The sequence below is a fragment of the Euleptes europaea genome, chromosome 11 (genome assembly GCF_029931775.1).
Source record: "Euleptes europaea isolate rEulEur1 chromosome 11, rEulEur1.hap1, whole genome shotgun sequence".
Taxonomy (NCBI): Eukaryota; Metazoa; Chordata; class Lepidosauria; order Squamata; family Sphaerodactylidae; genus Euleptes; species Euleptes europaea.
This window is the reverse complement of record NC_079322.1, coordinates 52,883,756-52,893,620: the sequence shown is the minus strand read 5'-3', so window position 1 is coordinate 52,893,620 and position 9,865 is coordinate 52,883,756.

Here is a 9,865-nt window from a genome sequence, read left to right as displayed (position 1 = left end):
GGGACTCAGTGTTCCACTGTTGGACATCTTTGAAGGTATAATAAAATTTGGGGTGGAGTAAAGCCAATGGGTAAAAATTGGGACATTTTTAGGGCCTGATTGGAGGCTTTTCAATCACTGCGCCACACTATATTGTCACATGATTCTCAGGCCAGTTTTCACCAGGGCAAAATTTATAAAACTTATTTTTTTAAACTTAGTTGCTACAGTCATACTATTTGGCTTTAAGGAAAAAAATTACTGTTACAAGTTAGCATTATTTAAGTACCTGTTTATGCAACGTTTATATACCCTGTGATAGGGGCTTGGTTAACAAGACTCCAAAATATCCCACTTTCTACCATTCTCCTCAAGTAGTGTCCTCAGTTGACATAAAGAGGAAAACAAGGCAGTGCCAGTCAAAAAATATGTATGCAGATTTATACAAATACATAATGAAAACAATTAAAATTAGAAACAGGAATAAATATAAAATATACTGTAATTTAATGTATATGAATATAAACTATGTACTTTACAAATGTGTACTTTAATATAATCTTTAAGTACCTATAGTCTCAAACACTAATTGACTCACATATGGAATTCATGAGTACAAGATGTGCAGATAATTACTAAAGGCTTAAGATGCTATCAACCTCATCCACTGTTGCAGGGGCACAATGCTAACAGTTGTTGGAAACAGAATACTGAACTAAATTTTGGTCTAATAAAGGGAGTTCTTTAAAATATATCTATTTAAAACTTTTATAATATTTAATAACAGTATAACAAGATCATGCATCAGACGTTGTGACTCACAACACACTAAAAAAGAAATACAAGACCTAACAAAAAAGCACATAAACAGTCCATTACTTACATACTTTAAAATTTATATTCCACTGTTCTTCCTGATTGGGGACTTAAAGTGGCTTTTCAGATTGTTCTCCCCTCCTCTACTTAATCCTCACAAGAACAATCATATGAGGGTAGGTTTGGCTGAGAGATTATGAAGGGCTCAAGGTCACCTGGTGGGCTTCCACAGATGAGTAGGGGATTTGGACCTGGTTGTCCTGATGCTAGGCCTACATTCTAACCACTACACCATGTAGGGTTGCCAGCTGTGGGTTGGGAAATACCTGGATTTTGAAGGTGGAACCTGAGGAGGACAGGATTTGGTGAGGGGAGATACTTCAGTGGGGTGCATGCCCTAGAGTCCACCTCCCAAAGTGGTCCTTTTCTCCAGGAGATCACCTGTCACCTGGAAATCAGTTGTAATTCCAGAAGATCTCCAGCCACCAGTTCTGTTGCAGCTAGAATAGAATGGGATATGTAGTGGTAGTTTCTCAACCAATAATATAATTAGGTGTGGGTTCTCATCTCAGTATTTCTTTCTCATCTGTTCATAGAATGAATAAAATGGATAGAGTCAATAAGGCTCAATGGCAGAAAAACAATTTCAGAAAAGTGTACCGATCATACTATTGAATAATAATGCAAACAATAGAATCTAAAGTAATTAAAACTATACATTTAAAAATACATAATGGAACATGATAGAGCAGATTCTTTTAGTTATAGCATTTACAGTGCAATCCTTTTTTTAAAAAGATATTTTATTTAGTTTTATAGGATAAAAGAAGAAAAAAGAAGGGAGAAGGGTAAAGATAAAAACATTAAACAATGTTGGGTCGGTGTGGAGTGCAATCCTAAGGGAGGAGCCGAAAAAGCTTAGGAGGTGGGATGACCCCCGTTGCCAATGTAAATGCCACTTGCTCCATCAAAATGGCCACTTACTCTGGCGCCAGGGAGCAGCACATCAGTGCCACGCATGGGTGCCAGTGCAGCAATGGTGGCAACACACCTCCAGCGCAGAAGCTCATGCCTGTGCCAAAAGGGGCATTCCTGTAGGTGAGGCTGACATTAGTCAGCTCCCTGAGCCCTTTTGCCCCAGGAATGCCCCCTTGTGCCGGCGCAAACTTACACCATCAAAACCGATGATGCATCCCGTGCATCTGCATACAGCAGTTTCCCAGGCATTGGGGAAATATTCCTGTTCGACTTGCTGTCCGCAGCACAGCAAGCCACTCAGGAGGCAGAGCGGCTAAGTCGTGGCTGCTCCATCCCCAGACACAGCGCAACTGCCTTCCCTTAGGATTGTGCTGCCCGTTATAACATTAGATTTGACATATTACTATAATCTGTACCTATCAATTAGTGCTTTTAAAACAAAGTCAAAACAATATGTTTATAATTTATAATCAATATAATTAATTATGTTTACACTTTGCTTATCAGCAAAAATGTGTATCACCCAAGATGGTTCTTATCATTCACATGATCTGCTATGATTTTTAAGTGAACACAAAAAGTATTCCTCCAACTTTATGCATAAGATTAGTCTTCCTTCTTGCGTCACATATGCAGTAACGTCTGAACTGCGAGTGTTTCCAGTCTGCCTATCATGATCTCAGACTGGGTGTTCCCAGTACCGCCTTCAGCCCATTTGGTTTTCTTCTACCCTTTCTTCTCCAGGCCAGGTTGAGCTTGGAATTTAAACTTCTCAGGACCTGGAGTCAGATTTTCTTACTGAGAACCTTCTAATATAATAGTGTAGTTCTGCCAAAGTGGGGACAGAACATCTCCCATTGGATCCCCTCATGACATGCTTGCTGTCAACTTTCCACCCAACACCAAAGCTACTGCCAAGCCTTGACAGCTCTGGAAGAAAAAGGAAACTCCGTTGGGATTCAGGTTTCCTACAAAACACCACTGCTGAACTACTTGGCCAGAATTAGGAATGTGTTTTAATATTCATTGTTCATTCTGTCTGTTACCAATGTGCAGGGTGCAATTACTTTAATACTTAACACATGTGGCTTTATGAAATGAAAGCCTTTTAAAACTGTGCCAGGATTTTTTTCACCCCCCAAAAATCAGAACTCTGTTTTATCTCTATCTATATCGTTGAGGTCTTGTCATTTCTGCTCAAGTGTTACAAAGATTTGACTAACAAATATTCAAGAAACACTGCCCATGCAATATGCATGTTTTCTTTATCTGAGAACTTTAATCCATTTTACTTTTTGATTATTGTTTTGGCTTGCACATAGTTCTGATTTCCATACCTTAGAAACACCAGAAGAAGAAGAAGAAAGAAGAAGAGTTGGCTTTTATATGCCGACTTTCTCAGCCACTTAAGGGAGAATCAAACCGGCTTACAGTCACCTTCCCTTCCCCACAACAGACACCCTGTGAGGTAGGTGGGGCTGAGAGAGAATGACTTGCCCAAGGTCACCCAGCTGGCTTTGTGTGGAGGAGTGGGGAAACCAACCCAGTTCACCAGATTAGCCTCTGCCGCTCATATGGAAAAGTGGCGAATCAAACCCAGTTCTCCAGATCAGACTCCACCAGCAAAGAATACCCACACCAGCAAAAACACATTGAAGGTCTGATGCACGGGCTTCTGTCCTCACCTCCAGTGTCAGGGCTTGCAAGGCTGCATAAGTGTTGCGAGCCAACCAGGAATGCTAGAGCGATAAAGTCAGTGAGTATAGCAGCAGAAATATGCATTTATAGCAAAAAGTTGCAAGAGAAAAATCTATGGGAAAAGGGAGCAACTTGAGTCTGGATGTCATGGAAAGCTGAGTTGTTTGGATCCGAAAGTTGATTAACGTGTAAAAGAAATATAGCTTCATCATAAGATTCCTTGTATCATTTCACTTGCATTTTTACATTTTTTATATTTACTCGTCATCTTGCAGCTTCATAGGAGAAAGGATGGCTTCTGAATTCAAAAATGAGTCATTAAGGACTAGTTCACCTAATACTTTATGCTTACGAGTGATCCCAGATGTTCTCAGGAATGTCAACAAACTAATGGATGAAGTGAGCAATTGTGGGGTTACAGCACTAAGTTTCTAGCTGCCATGTAATAGAAAATACTTCAGACCCAATTCACATACTTCAGTTGTTCATATTCATGGGTGGATTGCATATACAAAAAGAGTAAACATGAGCTTGCCATAAAATGAGCTAGTGTGGTGTAATGGTTAGAGAGTTGAACTGGGACTTTCGGGTCCAGATTCAAATTTCCCCCAGCCAAGAAGTGTTACACCACCATTATACCTTTACTCAGCCCCCCCTTACAGTCTAACATACTTCATAGGGCTGCTGTGAGGATTTATTTATTCAGAACATTTAGCAATAGGATAATATTCGGATAAAATAGAAGCGGGAAGAATTTTGCACACCGCCCCCGAGCTCCTTTGAGAAAAGACAGAATAAAAATCAAATATTTAATTCTTTTATTTAAAAAAAAATCAAAATTGACAGACTTAATTCACCAATACACACAGACATTAATTACAATGTTTTGGTCCTATTAGACTCATCTCCAGGCTTTTGAATAAAGTTCTTCTATATGGGGGACGGTTCTAGTCTCTTTTGCCATTTTTTTCAGATGCTTTAATTTGACTTTGTAGCCTTCATCTCCCTTCTAAGATTAAAGCCTTTTTTATTATAAACATAATTCTTATAAAAGATAAGACTCTCTCCAGTGTATCTTTATGAATACTAGTTAAGATAACATTTTGGAAGCAGACAGGAGAAGAGATTTATAAAGAGAGAAAGAAGACAGTTGCAGATCAGCACAGCAGGGACAGAGACTGATACGCTGTGGGAAACTGTTAACAAAGAACGCTTAAGTTAAAAGTTACTCGGCAAGCGAAATTTTACAATAATGTACTTTAGCCAATATTCTTTCACTTTTCTTTGAGTTTGCATGTGCCTCTGTGAGGATTGTCACTTTTCATCCATTATGTAAATCTGCCTTTGGAGTTTTCAAATTATTTAATACAGGCCAAGTGAGCAAAACGTTATTCTTCAAGTACTACTATTGGAATCGATGGATGGAGAATGTCAGACCTCAACCATGGTCTATACCATTTCAAAGTGTATTTGAAGCCCGAGACATTTCTTTCTTACACATGGTCCATAAAACTCTTATGTACTTTAACCAGCTTAGTCCCACTAGCTGCAGTAAGAGTCTCATTTCAAGCTTAAATTTATTTATGCTGTAGAAAATGCAATCATTTAAATGGACTGCAGCAGAACAACCTAACTTGAACTATGTACTAGGCAGTAATACTGATTTCATTGGCAGCAAGGGCTCTTCAGCTATTACAGCCTCCATGTGGAGGCAACCCCAGATCCTCATTCTTAGGGCCAAACAATAAAGACTCTTGTGGGCCTGTAAAAGACTAAGAATTAATTCGTGATATAAGCTTTCATGAGCCAGAACCCACATTTATCAGGTCATCAACTAAAGCTAGGTTTCCCAACTGCCCGGTGATGGTGGGCAATTGCTGAGGAAGAGCAGGCAGCTGAGGAAGGGGCAGGCATCCATGCACGCACTGCACGCGCGGAGCAATTCCATCACTTCCAGAAGTGCTGCCAATGCTCTGGCACTCCCCCCAAAAACTCTACAGTTTCCATAGAGCTTTTGGAGGGAATCGCTAGAGCATCCCACGTGATTCTGGCACTTCCGAGGTAAACCCAGAAATGACAGAATCATGCCTCGTATGTGTGTTTCACTCTCCAAAAAGCTCCCTCCGGAGACCAGGTAGGACCTGGCAACCCTAACTAAAGCTAGCAGGTCTGTCTCCATCCCCTAGCCCAGCCTGAAGCCATACTGCAATGGCTCCAGAACAGATGAGTAGTCCAAGAAGACCTGGAATTGGTCTCCTACTGCTCCTCAATCACTTTGCCTTGAAAAGACTGATTAAAGACTGGGTGATAATTGGCCGCATCATTTTTCTGTAAGGATTTTTTTTTTAGAGTAGTGGACAGATAACCACCTCTTTGAGCGGCTAGATGAAAGTGCCCTGAGTTAGCAATTGATTTATGATAAACACTAAGGGCCCATCGATATGACCCTTACATGATCCAAGTATCCAGGGCAAGGAGCCAGAACACCTGTAGTGGCCTTTATAGATCCCAGGATCGTGTCCACATTCATCACTGAAACTGGATTTTTTCCCACTTGCATGAGCCTTAATGGGATGTTGTAAAGATACCCCTGGGTTTTCAGAAGCATTGTTCCAATGTTGGGGGTGTGCACGAGGATGGAGAGGCTTAGAAAGCCAACTAAGTCCTGATCTACCAGTAATTTGCCTCCTGATGCTGCCTAATTCAGCACTAGTGCCAGTATTATACCAGCAAACCTTGGTGTATGTCCTAGTTTTAGGGCATAGTCTCCAGCCTAAACCACTGGAGGACAAGATTTAGGGTTATGCTGTAAATTCACTAGAAACCAACATTAGAGTTAATTGCAAGTGGAAAATTTTGGTTTCTTGGGAGTAAAGTTGCTTATAGGAATAAGATTTTCATATTGATGCTGGTATCTAAATAGTGACATTTATTCCCAAGAGCTGAAATTCTTAATCCAGCTGGGCATTTTGAGGTCCAATTTTCATTAACTATCTGTAGGTTGTAGACAGTTTTGAAACTATACTTTAATTTCTGTGTTCAATGATTTCTATTTCTCTAACTCAAGAATAAGTCAGATCAGAAGTCGCAGACTGATAAGTAGATAATTACATTAAATTTCAGAGAAGAAAGACAATGTGAAGCTTTCAGAAGCCATCTTTACCTTTGCCATTGGGTTCCACCATAAGATCAGTATACTATATATAGAATAAACTGCATTTTACAACATAATGGAAAGATATCTGGATGCTCACCACAATTTCTTCTACTAGATAGAATAAAAATCATTGGTGTGTTTGCAATGATAAAATAAGAAGGGCCATCCAAGATATACAGCTAGTAAATAGTGTCATCTATGTGTTCTCAGGGACACACAAAATACCATAGAACACTAGTTTTGTAATATAATGCTATATTTCATACAGAACAGGCCTAGAAGATAAACTACTATAATGTTACCACTAGATGTCTAAAACACCTGATCTCATCAGATCTCAGAAGCTAAGCAGGGTCAACCCTGACAAGTATTTGGATGGGAAACCTCCAAGGAATACCTGGGTCATGACGTGGAAGCAGGCAATAGTAAACTAGGGCTGTTGAATTAAAAAAAATTCGGTATAGTTCGGATTCGGCTGAATTCGGCCCGTTTAGATTCGGGATATGCCGAAGTCCGAACTCCCCCACTTCGGGTCCGTGCAATTCGGCGGAATTCAAAGTTAGGGAAAAAAATTCGGCCGAATAAAGCCTTTAAAAACACAACCGCGCCTTTCCGTGGCTCTGGGGGGGGCATTTTTGGGGGTAGAGGTCCCAAACTTTCAGCAGAGCTTCAAAGGACGTTTCTTGAAAGACCCCCCAAGTTTTGTAAAGATCGGGTCAGAGGGGGCTGAGATATGGGCCCCGAAAGGGGTCCCCCCACCTTTAATGAGCATGTCTGAGCAGAGCTTGCCACCCACGCACAAAGCTCCCAGCCCCGACAAACAGCTGAGAGGTTTGCAAAGCATTGCAACAGTAATGCAAAGCAACTCGACTGCACAGCAACACAGCAACACAACCTTGTAAGCAACACCGTTGCAACTGTGCAAAGCAACACCTGACACCTGGGAGTTTGCAAACCATGGAAAAGGACAGAGGCAGCTAGCTATGCATAATGAGCAGGAGGGGTGGAATTTCCCCTTTTGCATCGGACCTGGGACCAGGCAAATGCATTCTTTAAGTCACCATTTGAAAACCAGTTTTGAGCAAGCATCCAAATAGACCTAACCGCTCTTATGAATGAGGGAAAACCTGAAGACACACAACTGAAACCCCCCCTCAAACCAGGGAGAGAGAGACTCAAGGGGGAACACACACCCCAGGCAGAACCGGCAAAAGCCCCCTTTGGCTTCCCCCCCCCACAGAAACTGCTCCCTCCCCCCACACACACAGACTCTGCTTTTCCCCACACACACACACACACAGGAGAAAAAGTATAGATTAAAGCCCCCAAAGGGGTCTTACTGAGGCTGTCTTCTGTTCCATCAGGAGGGGTGGGAGGAGGACTGGGTAATCCAAGAAGATTCCATTTAAGCAGGGGACGTTTTGCTCTGGAGATGCATACAAGATCAGCTGATCCATTCATCCCAATAGGGGAAAGGGGAAAGGGGAAAACCTATATCTCGGGACCCCCTGACCCAATGTTTACAAAGCTTGGGTGGTCTCTTAAGAAGGCTTGTCTGAAGCTCCGCTCAAAGTTTGGGATCTGCACCCCCAAAAATGCGCCCCCTGCAGCCACCGAAAGAGAAAAGGGGGAGCCGATATTTCTGCCCCCACTGAACCCATCTTTACAAAACTTGGGTGGTATCTTAAGAATGATTGTCTGAAGCTATGCTGAAAGTTTGGGGGCTGTATCCCCAAAAAAGCGCCCCCTGCAGCCACGTAAATGGAAAAGGGGGGAGGGAAAAGGGGTGGAGCCCATATCTCGAGACCCCCTGACCCAATGTTTACAAAACTTGGGGGGTATCTTAAGAAGGCTCATCTGAAGCTCCACTGAATGTTTGGGGTCTGTACCCCCAAAAATGTGCCCCCTGCAGCCATGGAAAGAAAAAAAGGGGGGAGCCCATATCTCGGGACCCCCTGACTCAATGTTTACAAAACTTGGTTGGTCTCTTAAGAAGGCTTGTCTGAATCTCTGCTGAAAGTTTTGTGTCCCTACCCCAAAAAATACGCCCCCTGCAGCCACAGAAAGGAGTGAATGTGCACAAGCACCCCCCCACACACACACACGAGGATTTCCCTCTCTCTCTCTCTCTCTCCCCGGCCGGGCCGCACATCAGCTGATTCCTCCAGTACTCAATCCTGACTGATTGGCCAGAAGAAGACCCAGCTTGGCCACCGATTGGCCGGGGGAGGAGAATGCTGCTTACTGACAGCCCCGAATTGGCCGGATTTATTAGTGAACTCCCGAACTCGCTGAATTCGGCTCCCCGGTTTTCTGCCATTTTTGAGTTCGGTTCGTCCCGAACTAAAAACCACCGAATCAGGGGAAATTTGGCTGTTTTTCAGTTCGGGCCGAACCGAATCAACAGCCCTATAGTAAACCACCTCTGAATGTCTCTTGCCTTGAAAACTCCACCAGGGGTCACCATAAGTCAGACGTGACTTGATGGCAAAAAATAAAAATAAAAATCACTAGAATAGTATGAGATGTTTTGCCACTGCTGTGTCCTATTGGCTGAATAAATACATTACAGGGAACCCATATGCATCCTGCAGGTACACATGTACATTTATAAGAAACAACCAAAACACATTTAGTTTAAAAAGTTAACTGGGCCCAGTATCTGGATAACTATATAGTTCATGGCATTCAGCCGTGTGTGTGTGTGTGTGTGTGTGTGTGTGTGTGTGTGTGTGTGCTGTCAAGTCACAAATGACTTATGGAAACCCCGTAGGGTTTCCAAGGCAAGAGATATTCAGAGGTAGTTTGCCATTGCCTGCCTCTGCATGAGCTGAGACAGTTCTGAGAGAGCTGTGATTGGCCCAAGGTCACCCAGCAGGCTTCAATTAGCCATACCCATGTAGAATGCAACATTACAATTTTTCAACATGGATAAAAAGAAAAATTCTGTGTACATAGTACACATGTTGTGTCACTGTTACATGTACAGGGATGCAATAAAAGTGATTTATGGGAAATTTTCATTTGTAAAAATAAATTAGGTAGTAGTAGTAAAGGTCTGTGCTATCCTAAGAAACTTCTTTATAAATCCATTGACTTCAATTGACTTAAGGTGTTCAATTGACTGTTTAGGGTGGCACCATGAATCTGTTTTTAGGGACTAAATTTTCCATAGTGGAACATAATTGTCTATTCAGTGCCACCACAGCATAAAAATTAACCATCCGTTTCAACAAG